General features: G+C 42.3%; 1 protein-coding gene across 4 annotated transcripts in view; it reads left to right on the top strand.

The window, feature by feature from the left end:
- The window catches only part of CCSER1 (coiled-coil serine rich protein 1), a 691,921-nt gene that overhangs the window by 650,198 nt on the left and 27,004 nt on the right, over positions 1-14,719 (top strand). The window lies entirely within an intron of this gene.

Genomic DNA, 14,719 nt, shown 5'->3' with positions numbered 1-14,719 from the left:
ATCAATTAACACCAGTGAAGAAAAGACATTGAAAGGAGGCTTTGAAAGACTATTTTCAGCAGCAAAGATTGAAGCCTATCAGTTATCTCAATTTTGTTGTGGGCAATGAGAATTGATACTAAGGAAAAAAGGAGAATAGGAAGTGATAGCAAACCAATAAGAATTTCTTGGGCTCTGTGTTATTCCTCCCATTTCACTGCCACTAAGAGATATGATTCTGGAATACTTTTAGAGGACAAAATGATATTTTGGCAGGCTCAGGGAAATCTCTGAAATATTGGGAGAGAAATTGCATTCCAAAATTGTGGCATATTTATGCTTTGAATAAATGTTTGAGAATCATTTAATGTCTATTTGGCCTCCTGCGTTTGTGTCTCCTGAATGTAATAAATACATTTACCCCTCCTTTTATTTTCTGGCCTTTTGAGACCCCAGAAAGATATTTCCTTGCTTCCTGCTCTTTCAAATAATTTGCCATTGAGAAATGAGGGGACAAGGACTGCTTATTTGCTTTTTTTCAAATCTCCTTTATCTTATTGAAATGCCTTCATGCATCCTAGCTACCCTTTAAGTATACCTGAAGCAGTGCTGCAATTACTACCCCTCTGCAAGAAGTTTGAGTTGTCAAAACATCCTTGCACAGTGGAATCCTATCCTCAAAATAGATAAAATTATCTGCACAGTAAAGAATTTGTCTTTTGTTACAAATGCAAATGCTGCCTTAACTTGCAGGTAATTCATCTAGAGTTGATGTTCCCACTTCATGTTAATTTGCTGGTGCTTCTTTGGTGTTTTGAAACGGACTTCTCCACAAAACAATTGAAGCAGATACCATGGGGTTGTTTGGTGTCTCAGCAATGCCCATCCTCCTGATTGTCCACGCGTGAGTCTGGAGCAGACTTCCTCAACCTCCATATGATGTTGTACTACAGCTCACATCATTCCTGACCATCAGCCATGCTGGCTGGGGCTGGTGAAAGTTGTAGATCTTGTATTCATTTACAACGCTCTGAACAGCATAGCTACAAGGTACGTCAGGGACTACTTGTCTTAGCTTGGTCACTGAGATAATCTGCAGGATTGTCAATGGTTGTTCCCCAAGTTGGTGAGGCTCATTAGACCACAACAAGAAACTGAATCTTTAGCGCCATCAGGCCAATTTGTGGAATACTCTGCCAATAGCGATTCAACTTTTAAATGTTTACTGAAAACCCCTCTAACGCTTATGCAGGCAATTAAGTACACATATTTCCATAACAGTTAGCTGATTTATAATTTTAACTTTTTATATGGTTTTAGGCACATTGACCACTGGTAACACTCTTTGACATCAACCACACAATTGTACATTTATGATATTTAATAATGTGCTTTGAGGACTTTCTTCACAAAAACTTGGCTTATGAAAAAGACTCATGTCATCATTCAAGGAAACACTATAGGGAGGCTAGAGAAGAAATAATGGCAGAGCCCTTGAGCTTTCATCACATTAAGACAGCCATAAACCTTTTCACTTGGGAAAATAGTAGTTGCCATTTCCATTCCGCGAATTGGAGTGCCAGGCAATGGTTTCATAAATATTTTGACTCATTTGGCTCTTTCTTTTGTTCTTTCTTTTTGGCATAGAAATAAGTATTCATATTTCTCTCTGAAATTAAAAAAGAAAGAAAAGAAACTACAATGTGGAATGTTTTGCACCACTTATGACATAAAAGCCAGTGTTCTGCAGAATTCATGATGTTGAAAGAAATTGATGATCCAGAAACTAAAAATAATGCTGAGCCAAACCTACTTTCCTTAATTTTGCATTCTTTTTCTGACATCTCTCATTTTATGTGATTATCAGCGCTTACTGGGGCACTTTTCAATGCTACTCCTCTCTGGGCAAATCTTCATCCTCCTCTTGCTCACACTGCCATTTTGGTGGCAGGAACTCACATTATTTTGTCTATGATGTCACAACAATGCTTGTCTGATGCAATAATATCATGGATTTATGTAAACAAAATTACAGTGGCCAATACTGTGCCCTCCAGCTGTTTTTTGATGGCACCATGTTGGCTATCCTTGCCCTATGTGATTTTGTTTGCACAAGTCCATAGCATCATTACATCAGACAGTTCCCATAAGCCCTGATGGTTAGTGAATCAGAATTGGCATCTAGCAACATCTGGAGTGCACCAAATTGATTACTCCTGACAAAGGTGACCCAACCAATAAATTTAAATTTCAGTGTGGGCAACTAAGGGCAGAGAGAGTTGGGCAGGGTTCCCAATCACATGATGGAGTCTACAGCTTACATGGTGGTGTGAATTATTGGTGAAGCCTACATGGGGGTCCTCCTTTAGACCTTCCACTCAGTATGTAAAGATTTGGTGGTGGAGTATTGAGGGCAGGGCAAATGTATGTTTGTGTCTCCACTTCTCCTTCCACTTGTGCTCGGAATGTTTCAGATGGTAACTTCTGAAGGCATCTATAGATTGAACATTTTGCATGCTTTCCTCAGAACTATATAGAATAGAGAAACTCTGGTTCCTATGTGCAGTGGAGGCTCTGAATATTCCCAGAAGCCTTCACTGTAAGGGGGAGCCATGGGGTTATAGGGCAAGCCCCCTACTGTCACTGGTCTTTAGTGCTTCTGGTTTCTCTCCCCTCGCATTTGGACTTAGTAAGTTTGGAAAACTGTGGAAAAGATGGTATCTGTGGCAGCAGAGGATTGGTGTGGCAAAAAGGCTTGCCTTAGGCTGAGCATAGAAAACCTGAGATAAGGGAAGAACTCTTGTTTTCTCTGAGAATTCTCCAGGAAACCCTGCGAAGGCTATGCCGATTACAAATCAAGATGGAGGAATTTCACTCCATCACTCATTGCTAATGCTAATGAATAAATTGAAACTGAAGCTTATTTGTGGTCGATAGGGCTCTCAGTGTCCATAAGCCTCAGTTGCTATGTGCTCCGTCCGCTGTCAAATATGACTCTGAATACCAGTTGCTGCGGTTTGCAAGTGGGGAGAGTGCTGCTGCACTCAGTTTCTGCTTGAGGGCATCTAGTTGGCCACCGTAAAATCAGGACATGGTCTGGATGGGTCACTGGCATGATCCAGCAAAGTTCTTCATTTTAAAAAATGTTTTTCAGTGCATTGCAGTAATTTGTCCTTTGCAGTAACGGATCAGAATTTTGTGCACAACTGTTTCTCTGACTTAATGAGAAATGTTGAACAGCCATCCCCTTGAAGTCTGCAGCACAGGTGTGCTTTCTGTACCATCAGCAGCTCCCAAACACAACTCTGATGATGTACTAGCAACATGATCCACAACGCACTGACCTAAATGGGACTAAGTGGGTTTAAAGAAAAGCATTTGGGCTGATGTTTGGGAGTTTAAGGTTGCAGTCTATCATGCACCACTGTTAGAAATCTCAACAGGAATTTTGCCTTTAATGCTCATCCCTCAACTTAAGAGGGTTATGGGTCATGTCTTTGGGCTATTAGTGTGTGTGTATGAGAGAGGTCACATTTCTGCCCCTGCTTCACTTTCTCGGAGCCTTTTTCACAGCTGTCTCTTTTCATGGCTGTAATGCAGAAGATGCTTACCAAGGATGAGATATTTAAAAGGATGAGATATTTTAAAGACTGCCAGAGGAAATGGAAGGCATAATATTGTAGTTCCTTTGCTGCAATCATTACATTTTTTAATGTCTGCTACTGAATAACAAAAGCTGTAATTCCCATGTAAGCCTCCAGGAAAGCTGTAAATCAAGGATGGGAAACCTGTGGTCCCCTAGATGTTGTTGGACTTCAACACCCATAATCATCAGCTTGAATGGCCAGTGGTCAGGAGTTTATTTATTCTTGATTGTTTTATTTGATGTTTTAATGTATTGCAAACTGTTTTGAAATTTGTTCTTTAAAATATAAAGCGGTATAGAAATGATGCTGATGATGATGATGAGTCAATCAGCATTAGGAAGGCCACAGAGTCCTTATCACAGCTGAGAGATGGAATGTGAAATGCTAAGGGTGAAGTGATGTAGAATGATACATGAATCTGCTTTTTCTATAGATTTGCAAGGATCTGGCTGATTATTGTGGAGATCTTGAATGTAGCCACATCCACTCTGATCCTGTCCTTTACTCACACTGCCTGCTTCCTTCCGACAGCCTGAGTGCTTATTGTCAATCTTTTTGGATTCCTGGAAATTCCTCATAAGTTTGTCCTAAAGAAGAACCCCAAATTCAAACCAAAATTAGCTTTACGACATACTGTATATTATGGCAACTCTATTCCCAAGTACAGTGGTACCTCGGGTTAAGTACTTAATTCATTCCGGAGGTGCGTTCTTAACCTGAAACTGTTCTTAACCTGAAGCACCACTTTAGCTAATGGGGCCGCCAGAGCACAATTTCTGTTCTCATCCTGAAGCAAAGTTCTTAACCCGAAGTACTATTTCTGGGTTAGCGGAGTCTGTAACCTAAAGTGTATGTAACCTGAAGCGTATGTAACCCGAGGTACCACTTTATTATAAACTTCGCTTGGTTTTTCTGTCTCCTTTCTTTGCATAGCTCAACTGCTCTTAGACCCATAGCTCCAAAGGAAAGATTTCCAGTCTAATTACCATTCAGGGAGGAGGGGATGCATATAATCCAGATGGGGAGGCCCCATGGGCCACATCTGGCTCACGTGCCAGTGCTTTCCTCTCTTTGATTGATGTCTTTAACAGGCAGAAACCAACAGCTGCAAAGCTTTCCCCACAGCGACATCTCCATGCTGGGGCAAAAAGCATCACTTGTCAATTTCTCTATGATCTGCATCTGTTAGATGCTCCATCCTTCAGAAAGGTGGCAACACACCAATGTTTTCGAAAAGGGGTCCTGTGGTTTAGTTTATTAGGCTGAGAGCTGGGTGACTGTTGTGTTTTCTTTTACACCGTCAGAAACGCCGTGGAATGTGATCAGAGGGTAAGCTGTAAAACTCCACCATTAATCCTCTCCAGGTGGTGTTCTCATATTTAATGGCTTAATGACCTATTTGTTTCTTCAAAGGAGACAAGCACCTCTATTTCATATTTCCCCATGTTCATTAACTTTGACAAACTAATCCTTCTGCAAAGGTTGTAAGATGGGCCAGATCATTGTAAAGATGAAGATTTCAGTCAGGTACATAGATAATGCGATAAAATAAGTCAGGAATGCATTGGCTGATTCTATGGGGTCGCAAATTGTGTTTACTTGGTTTCATTATTAAAAGAGGTGTTTGCTTGTACCTCTTCTGCACTGAAGTATGCTACCCGACAGCTTGTGTGCTCTTTCTAATGATACACGAAACAAAATTGTTCAAATGGGATAGGCCAGGTTCAGCTTCTGTGTTCCACAGGTGGGTGATTAGTGTGAGCTAATTATCTTAACAAGTTGTCAACTGATAAACAAGAGGATGGCAGATGCCCATAGAGGTTGGCTTGACATACCACTAGCTCACTGCTAGACTTCTCATTCACCATTTACAGGGGTTTTTTACTACATGTTCCAGATACAGCATATTCCTCCTAGGTACACATTGAAACCTACATTTGCATTATATTTTACAACATGAAATACTTATTCTTCCCATAAACTTCTATAGGAGACTCATAGAATATGAACAGACTTTAAGTGTATGTGTACTTCTAGTAGTAGAAACTGATTAAGGTTTAATTGTCCCATAATGGTACCTTTCCCCCTATCCGTCAAACAACCAAAGTTCAAATTCTGTCTTGGAAAGCATTCTGTGCTGATATGGCTATGAGTAATTTATATGTACATCTGTCAAAGTGCATCTGGACCCTTTTCCAACTCATCAGGCTAATGCAGTTAAGGAAGCACAGCCGTTCTCTTATGTACTACATTTTTTAGTTGAACGCCCAACCATCCTCGCTTCCTGTCACACTCTTTATGCTTCAGCCTGAATGTCAATGGCAGGGTGAGGCAAGTACCTATTTGGACATCTATCTGCACAACAACTGACCTAAAGAACAAAATGGTGCGCCAGGAATGGCATTTTGACTGGGCCATAGGTCCCCTCAACAGCAGGGTAGGAGATACCTGAGCAGTCATCAGCAGAAGTAGATTAACAGTCACTACTGTAGTAAACATGGGACACAGGTGGCACTGTGGGTAAAACCTCAGCGCCTAGGACTTGCCGATTGCATGGTTGGCGGTTTGAATCCCCGCGGCGGGGTGTGCTCCCGTCGTTCCATCCCAGCGCCTGCCAACCTAGCAGTTCGAAAGCACCCTCGGGTGCAAGTAGATAAATAGGGACCGCTTACCAGCGGGAAGGTAAACGGCGTTCCGTATGCTGCGCTGGCTCGCCAGATGCAGCTTGTCACGCTGGCCACGTGACCCGGAAGTGTCTGCGGACAGCGCTGGCTCCTGGCCTCTAGAGTGAGATGAGCGCACAACCCTAGAGTCTGTCAAGACTGGCCCATACGGGCAGGGGTACCTTTACCTTTACCTTTACTGTAGTAAACAGAAAGATTAAAGCTGCATTTTCTGGCCTTGACGTTAAAATGTTCTCCTAATAGTAGAAGGAGCATGGAAGATACCTGGTAGCAGCAACTGTCACAGGGAATAGTGGAAGGGCTGGGGCTCAGTGCATTTCAGAATGTCCCAGGGTCAATCCCTCACATCTCGAAGTCAGGACAGGAAATATCCATCTGGAACTCTGGAGAGCTGCTGCCACAATGAACTAGAGGGACCAATGGTCTCACTGAGTATAGGGGACATTCCGATGTTCCTTAACCCTGAAGATCTGATTCCTGGTTCAAACTTGAAAGTGTATTGTTTTTAACACTTGATTGGAAGCCGCCCAGAGTGGCTGGGGAAACTCAGCCAGATGGGCGGGGTATAAACAATAAGTTATTACTATTATTATTATTATTATTATTATTATACAAACCATCATTTACTGGCCCATGGCACTTTTGCACCTCTGTACCCATGAATCCATTTTATTTGCATAATAATGTGTGGATTGAGTCCCACCTTGTTGTTGTTGTAGGGCATTATTTTTATTATTTTTATTATACCCTGCCCATCAGGCTGGGTTGCCCAGCCACTCTACATAAAACTGAAGCCCACAAACCTGTTCCATGCTATCAAGTGTCCTGACTCTGAGTATTGTGCAATATGAACCTGTATTCTTATAAAGGTGGTGTTTCTTATTTAGTTGTCACAACTCTTGCACTTTCCACGATACGTTTATGACACACTGACCTTTTCTCTAGTCTTTTTTCTGTACTAGAGAAAGGTAGGCGGTCCAGTCAAGCAAGCGAGTGCATATGTTATTTGAAAGGTTACTGTGTTGCAGTAGATGGTTTGACCTTGTTGAGTATGGAAAGTGAGGAAGATTTCTCCTGGAGCAGAAAATACCACATTTCTCTGTCTTGAAAAAACTACTAATTTCTAACTTGAATTGGAGATGGAGGATCTTGAGGTTCATTTCCAAAAGGCAATCTAGTTGACCTTGTTTGCCACACTTAGAGCAGGTATATACACTGACATATGAGAGAGAAAGAGAGAGAGAATATTGATGTGCAGAGAATTTACCCCAGCCACTCACAGGCACAATTTGAAGTGAAGGAGAATTTGTTTGGTGAAATCGCTTGGGAACAAAGTGGTAAAAACTGTCCACTAGGTGCTGTATGTTTTCTACATATCCCTGTGCTATCTGTGCCCTAAAAGCATTTGTTAGTGGGATTCTCTCCCTGCCCCCCCCCCCCAAGGTGTCTAATATTTACTCAGGATGGGAAATAGGATTTATGTATTATGAATCACACAGTTACTTAGCCTCTAAGGAACTCAGGGCTGTTTGCTTGGTTCTGTTTCCCCCATTTAATCCTCACAATGGAAATGTGATTGGTTCAAGGTCACCTAAGTGGTGAGAGCCAGTGCAGTGTAGTGGTTAAGAGTGGTAGACTCGTAATCTGGTGAACCGGGTTCGTGTCCCCGCTCCTCCACATGCAGCTGCTGGGTGACCTTGGGCTAGTCACACTTCTTTGAAGTCTCTCAGCCCCACTCACCTCACAGAGTGTTTGTTGTGGGGGAGGAAGGGAAAAGAGAATGTTAGCCGCTTTGAGACTCTTTCGGGCAGTGATAAAGCAGGAGATCAAATCCAAATGTTGTCATCTTCTTCTAACAAGCTTTGTGGCTCAGTGAGGATTTTAACTCAGGCCTCCTTGGTTTAACTTACACACTACACTGCTGTTGGTTCTGGTACCACTTCAGATGGTAGCGAGGGTAGAATATTTTCCAATTTCTCTAATGTAAAAAACCCTCTCTGCGTGTAATAAAGTAACACATTTGATTGTTACTAGTTTGTTTCTGGGCCCAACTGAAGTTGCTCAAGGTAGTATTTTAAGCCCTTAAACGACGTAGGCCCCAAATGTCTAAAAGACCGACTCCTTCCATGTAGACCCTTCCAGGTGTTAAGATCATCACTGGGCAGCTCTTGGTTGTTCCTCCATCTTTAGAAGCTTGGGGTGCTGTTGGCTGTTGAATTCCTTCCCCGCAGAGGTGTGTGTGGCACCATAATCATTGAACTTTCATCACATGCTGAAGATGTACCGTGGCCTATGATACATACCACTCTAGTTCTGATTGTAATTGGTTTGCAACTGGTTTAAGAATAGGGAACTCTGGGAATTTTCGCTCTGTGGGAGGAATTAGCAGTCTTTGAACAACTCTCAGAACCTTTGAAAGAAATTACAGTTCCCTGTATGCTTTGAGGGAACCCATGGCTATTTAAAGTGGAATGATACTGTTCTAAGTGCAGATGTGACCTAAATATTGAACCAGGTTTATGCTGTGTGTTTCTTTTTAATGTTGTGTAATCACTATACACACTGTGTATTAGCATGCCTATTCCTCTCCTTGAACCATCCAGTACTCTAAATATCCCTTATTGCACAGTTAATTGTGTTTTAAAGTTTCAAATTATTATTTAGAAAAGAAACGTGGGGGAAATCCACTCGTCCTCTTCCTTCAGGAATTCTCCTGAACCCATTACAGTTAATTCTTGGGGCAGTTTTATGTTTTTGTCTTCTCGTTTTTATGTTTGCACATATATAGTCTAACATAAAAATCTGCAGGGATAAACATAAAGTAGCAAAAGAATAAATACAATGGGCAAACATACCCAAATTTAAAAATGAACTTTTTTTCCAAACTACTAAAACTGCCAAAGTGGTGAAATAATAGAAGATTATCGGTGCTGGAGGAAAAGAAAGAAAATAAATAAGGAAATCGATGCCCATAGTTTATATCAATTCTCTAAAATAACTAGGCTCCAGTTTGCAAATAGCCGCTCTTGCAGAATCCCCACTCATTTCAATATGGACTGAGCTTCCCAACCATTTATAATGATATAACGTTCCCTTGGTGGTATTGAGATGCTGGTGGCAGATAGTATCCAGGAACTAATCAGGGGCTGAAGTGAGCATGAAAGTAAGTACCTGTTTATCTACCTATCTTATTTATAAAACAAAACACAACACATTTTTATCCTGCACTTTCCATCTTAATGGGACCCTCAGGGCAACTAACTGTCAGGTGTATCATAAAATGAAAAAAATGCAATCAGTTTAAAATATCAGTAGCATGATATTAAAGCAGGAGGGAAAGCTAAAGAATTTTCCCTAAAGAGGAGAATGCAATGATAAATGCGGATCTAGATAGAAACATTTTGACATGGTGTCTCAATTTTGGACTTATCCACACTTATCTTTCCTCTGCGCTTTGGGAGGCAGCAAATATTTTATTGTGGAAGCCGAAGGGACCTCAGCCCCTAGGAGTTGGCTCCTATGTTTGGCCACATGTCAGAGCATTTATATAATGATTAGCAACACATGCACAATCTTCTCACAACAGCCTTGCCAAATCAGCCATTGCTTTCTTCCAGAGAAAGCAGGCATTACAGATTATTCATATTTTGCAGAACTGGAGCAACTTTTCCTACGACAAATGCCCCAAGTTCAGTGTCTATTGCAGGTCCATTCATTGATCTAGACCAGGATTCCAGAATGCTCTGGGCTAAGGATAGTGAAGTCCACTCCAGGACTTACAGAGAATCCTGGAAGGAATAATCTTTGCAGTTGTACAGAAAGGATAAACTTGAGAATCAGTCTTCTTTAGTTTAGCTTTCTCTCCCCCCCCCCCATCATCTTTCGTGTGTTCGTGCAATCCCCCTGCCTTTGCACAAACAGACTTGTATGAATTGTGCCATTCCTTGGTGTGCCATGTTTCTGTCAGCCTGAGATAAGAGTAGCTGGCTATTATCTCCCCTTAAGAAGCCCCCGGGTAACTTTAATGGCCTGCCTGTACCATCTTCAGTGCTCAACCAGTAAAATATATTAGCTCACAAAGAGCATCCTCCTTTCTTCATAGAACTCAAGAGTATGATGAATCTTCTACTGATCTATGGCAGGGATGGTGGAGGGAGGAGGAAAGCGCAGGAGAAAGTCTGACTGGTATTCTGGGACAAAAAGAAAGAAGAGAGAAAGCGGATATTTTAGAAAAAGAACAGGGAACCTTATGGTTCGAACCAGCTCTTATTTAATACTATGCAAATCACTGTATCTGTCAACTGAATATTACATTCGCTTGTAATGAAGGAATTGACATCTTGATAGAAGACAAGAAAGCACAAGGCATGTTTACAGTAATTTTAGCAGTTCACTAAATTAAACCAATTAAAACTTAATGTGTTGATCTGCATAGCCAAAAGCAACTGCTTCTTTTATGTCATTTGGCGTCTTAAGGGCTTGTTATATTCAAGATTCAACAGCGGTTCAGTCAGGAGCCGTGCTGTCTGAGGGTGGTCTTTTCTTATGCAGGGATGCTTTAGGGGTCAGATGCTCTGCTTTGGTGCAGCGGGTTAAATCCTAAAACCTCAGCGGTGGTATAAATCTTCCAGAGGCCTGAGCCAAAGCAACTCACATTGCCTTGTCTCTGTTCAGAGGACCTTCTCCTTGTTCTCCTCTCTCTTGAGGAGAGGATGGTGGCTAGTGGCAACAGGACTAGCTTGATCATGCTCTGGGTACCTTTCTTCTTGGTCCTCTTCCCAAGATTGATGAGCAACATCTCACTGCAGAACGTCCCATGCAGTAGATCCCAGATTTGATCCTTAGACTCTCCAGCTCAAACCATCAAGTCATGGGAACTCATCCTTTATGCCTGTGACCCTAGAGAGCTGCTGCTGGACAGAGTAGACAATATTGAGCTAAATGGACATTCATTCTGAACTGGTACGAGTTGGCTTTCTATGCTCACAACCACACCATCCATTTAAAGCACTCTTTTCTTCCTCCTCCTCCTCCTCCTCCTCCTCCTCCTCCTCCTCCTCTTCTTCTTCAGTGATCACTCGTAGCTGAGTAAGATTGTCTTCCATAAACCCAGTTTTAACAGTAGTCCATAAGTGACTGTGGAGGCCAGTTCTGGATCCACATGTCCTTCCAAAGTGGGGACATAGGTTTCCAGGCAGGAGTTGATCATGGTGAGGGTTTGCCAAACCTGCCTTCCTCTTAGCAAGTTTCTCCCTTTCGTCCTGAGTTTGAGTGTCTTCAAAGCCCATGGCACCTTTAGGGAAGGCTGTTCTCCAGTTGAAGCTCTCAGGCCAGTGTTTCCCAGTTGTCGGTGTTTATACTAATTTTTTTAGATTTGACTTGAGACAGTCTTTAAACCTTTTTTGTTGACCACCAGCATTACGCTTTCTATTTTTAAGTTCAGAATAGAGTAGTTGCTTTTGAAGCCGATAATTGGGCATCCGCACAACATGACCAGTCCATCGAAGTTGATGTTGAAGAATCATCACTTCAACACTGGTGATCTTTGCTTCTTCCAGTACACAGACATTAGTTTGCCTGTCTTCCCAAGTGATGTGTAAAATTTTTTGGAGACATCGTTGATGGAATCTTTTGAGGACTTGGAGATGGCGTTTATAAGTGGGTCCATGTTTCACAAGCATACAGTAAGGTTGGTAGTACAATAGCTTTGTAAAGAAGCATTTTGGTTTCCCTGCGAATGTCCTGGTCCTCAAACATTGCACTTCAATCGGGAGAAAACCGCACTCGCAGAGCTCAGGCAATGCTGGATTTCGGCATCAGTGTCGGCCCTTGTGGAAAGATAACTGCCCAGGTAGGAAAAATGATTGACATTTTCCACAACCACACCATCCATTTAAAGCACTCTTATACCATTTTAATAGTCATTACTTCCCCCAGAGAGTCCTGAGAATTGTAGTTTGCTAAAGGTGCCAGTATCACAGAACTACAGTTCCCAGCCTCCTTAACATACTACAGTCCCCTGGATTCTCCATGACTGTTAAAGGGGCATAGGAGTGCTTTAAACGAATGGGATGGATGTGACCTGCGTCCACAACATCCTTCAGGAAACTCACTCAAGACCTATTGCAGAGACAAGTCCTGACACCTCCCCTCCCTAATCCTAACAGCTTATTTTCAGATCCCAAACACATTACAGTTAGCACCTCCATTTATTTTATCTGCCATGTCATTAGTTAATGGTGGTGCGCTTGTTTGTCACAAAGTACAGCGGATTCAATTTCCTCCCTCCGCCCTCGGTCGAGACACAGCCAGGCAGCTTATATCTCTTTTGCAGCTGGTGCTTCAGGTTTCTGAGCAGAACTTTATCTCCCTGTTGCAAGCGAGATCTGTGTTGACAAGAAAGACCACTGCCATTTGTTAGAGTCTCTGCTGTCAGCACTGACTGAGTATTGCTTTCCTATTCTCCCCTTAAGCAGAAGGATGTGTGTGAGTGAGCATTTGTGTGTTTTAAGTAAACAGCAAAAGAGGCTTTTATAGATATATTTTGGGTAGATGATAGAATTTGTCATTCCCCCAATCCCTTAGTTTTGAAGCAGTCAATCAGCACATTTATCTGTAGACTTTGATATCATTTGCCTTCTGGTTGTTGTTACAGCAGGTATATTCATCAGATGAATATACTTCCTTCGGAATATATGGATTGTGGTTTTTAAAGCTGATCAAGATAGTTTACAAAACCTTCCCCCTCCCAACTCCCATATTTTAATGTTATTTATTATTATGCTTGTATCCTATCCTTTAATCATCAAAACAACTTTGTGATATAGGTTAGGCTAAGAGATCCTGACTGTCCCAAGGTCACTCAGTGAGCTACATGGGTGAGTGAGGATTTGAACCCAGGCCTGCTACATCCTAATCCAGCACTCTAACCACTACACCACATGGACTCTCCTTGCTGCCATTCTCTTATTTATGGGCTCATTTATCCATTGTTTCTGTTATTTCATGATTAAATATTGTGACTAAACTTATTCCTTGTTTAGAATGAACAACTGACACACTAAGAGTGAGTGTCAGGGGATCAGTATTGTGGGGCACGTGCCAATCCCCACATGCACACATAGGTAGAGCTGTGGTCTAAACCACTGAGCCTCTTGGGCTTGCTGATCAGAAGGTCGGTAGTTCGAATCCCCGTGACAGGGTGAGCTCCCATTGCTCTGTCCCAGCTCCTGCCAACCTAGCAGTTCAAAAGCATGCCAGTGCAAGTAGATTAATAGGTACTGCTGTGGTGGGAAGGTAAACAGTGTTTCTGCTCTCTCTGGTTTCTGTCATGGTGTTCTGTTGTGCCAGAAGCGGTTTAGTCATACTGGCCACATGACCCAGAAAGCTGTCTGAGGACAAACACCAGCTACCTTGGCCTGAAAGCACGATGAGCGCCACAACCCCATAGTCACCTTTGACTGGATTAACAGTCCAAGGGTTCTTTACCTTACCTTTTTTACACCCAAATAGCCAATCCTTGGAGCCCTCTGGCCCTGCTAATCTGCCACCTCACTGACAGGAGTGGAACTTGGTCATATACCACCCTGTATGAGGTCATTTGACACCTTCCCATCAGACCTTGCAGCGCCAAAGACGGGCATTGGGAGAGTGGCTCCAGGGTTCTGACAGGGTCCTAGAGCTCTCCTACCTCCTTCCCAATGCCTGATTAGCACTTGCCCAGCTTGGGGAAGGAGGAAGGAAGACTTTTTAAAAACAACAACACATTTATCACTATTTATCACAAACTCTCCTATCATTGCACTGACATTGTCTCACCCACCTGTATATATGCCAGCACAACATTGCCATTTTGATGGGCAAACTAAGTTCAGTTTGGAAATAGTTTGAATAAACTTGATTATTTAATCCAAACGATGTCAGGCAGAGAAATCCAAACCCCTGACCAGCAGATCTGAGCGGGGGGGTGGGGGGAGGGTGGTTCATAGAATCATAAGAGTTGGAAGGGACCACAAGGATCATCTAGTCCAACCCCTTGCAATGCAGGAATCATTTGCCCAACAAGGGACGTTTGTATGGGTGTAGGTGTCCCTCTGATCAGAACTGCTCAGTGACACCAACAAAGATTCCTGCCTCAATGGTGAGCACAAGTTACTGCTGAAAGTACTATCCCTACCAACAAATCATTCTATGATTCTACCAGTGTAGAAGTCTTTCAGTGTAGCTGCCCCTGTTCTGTGAAACAGGATCCCTGTTGAGATATGACATGTGTTCTCTGTTTGTACTTTCCAGAAATATTTCTGATTCCACAAGCTTTCCCAGCTGGGTTAAAAGGTCTATCTGCCTTAGGTGCTTATTGTTTTCAAACCTATCTCTAGTTGTCCTTTTTTTGACTGTTTCAGAAGCTTA

This window comes from Podarcis gaigeae, assembly GCF_964106915.1.
Source record: "Podarcis gaigeae genome assembly, chromosome: 9".
In the NCBI taxonomy this organism is placed as follows: Eukaryota; Metazoa; Chordata; class Lepidosauria; order Squamata; family Lacertidae; genus Podarcis; species Podarcis gaigeae.
Note: the sequence above shows the minus strand (reverse complement) of the source record. Positions and strands in the feature narration are given on the sequence as shown.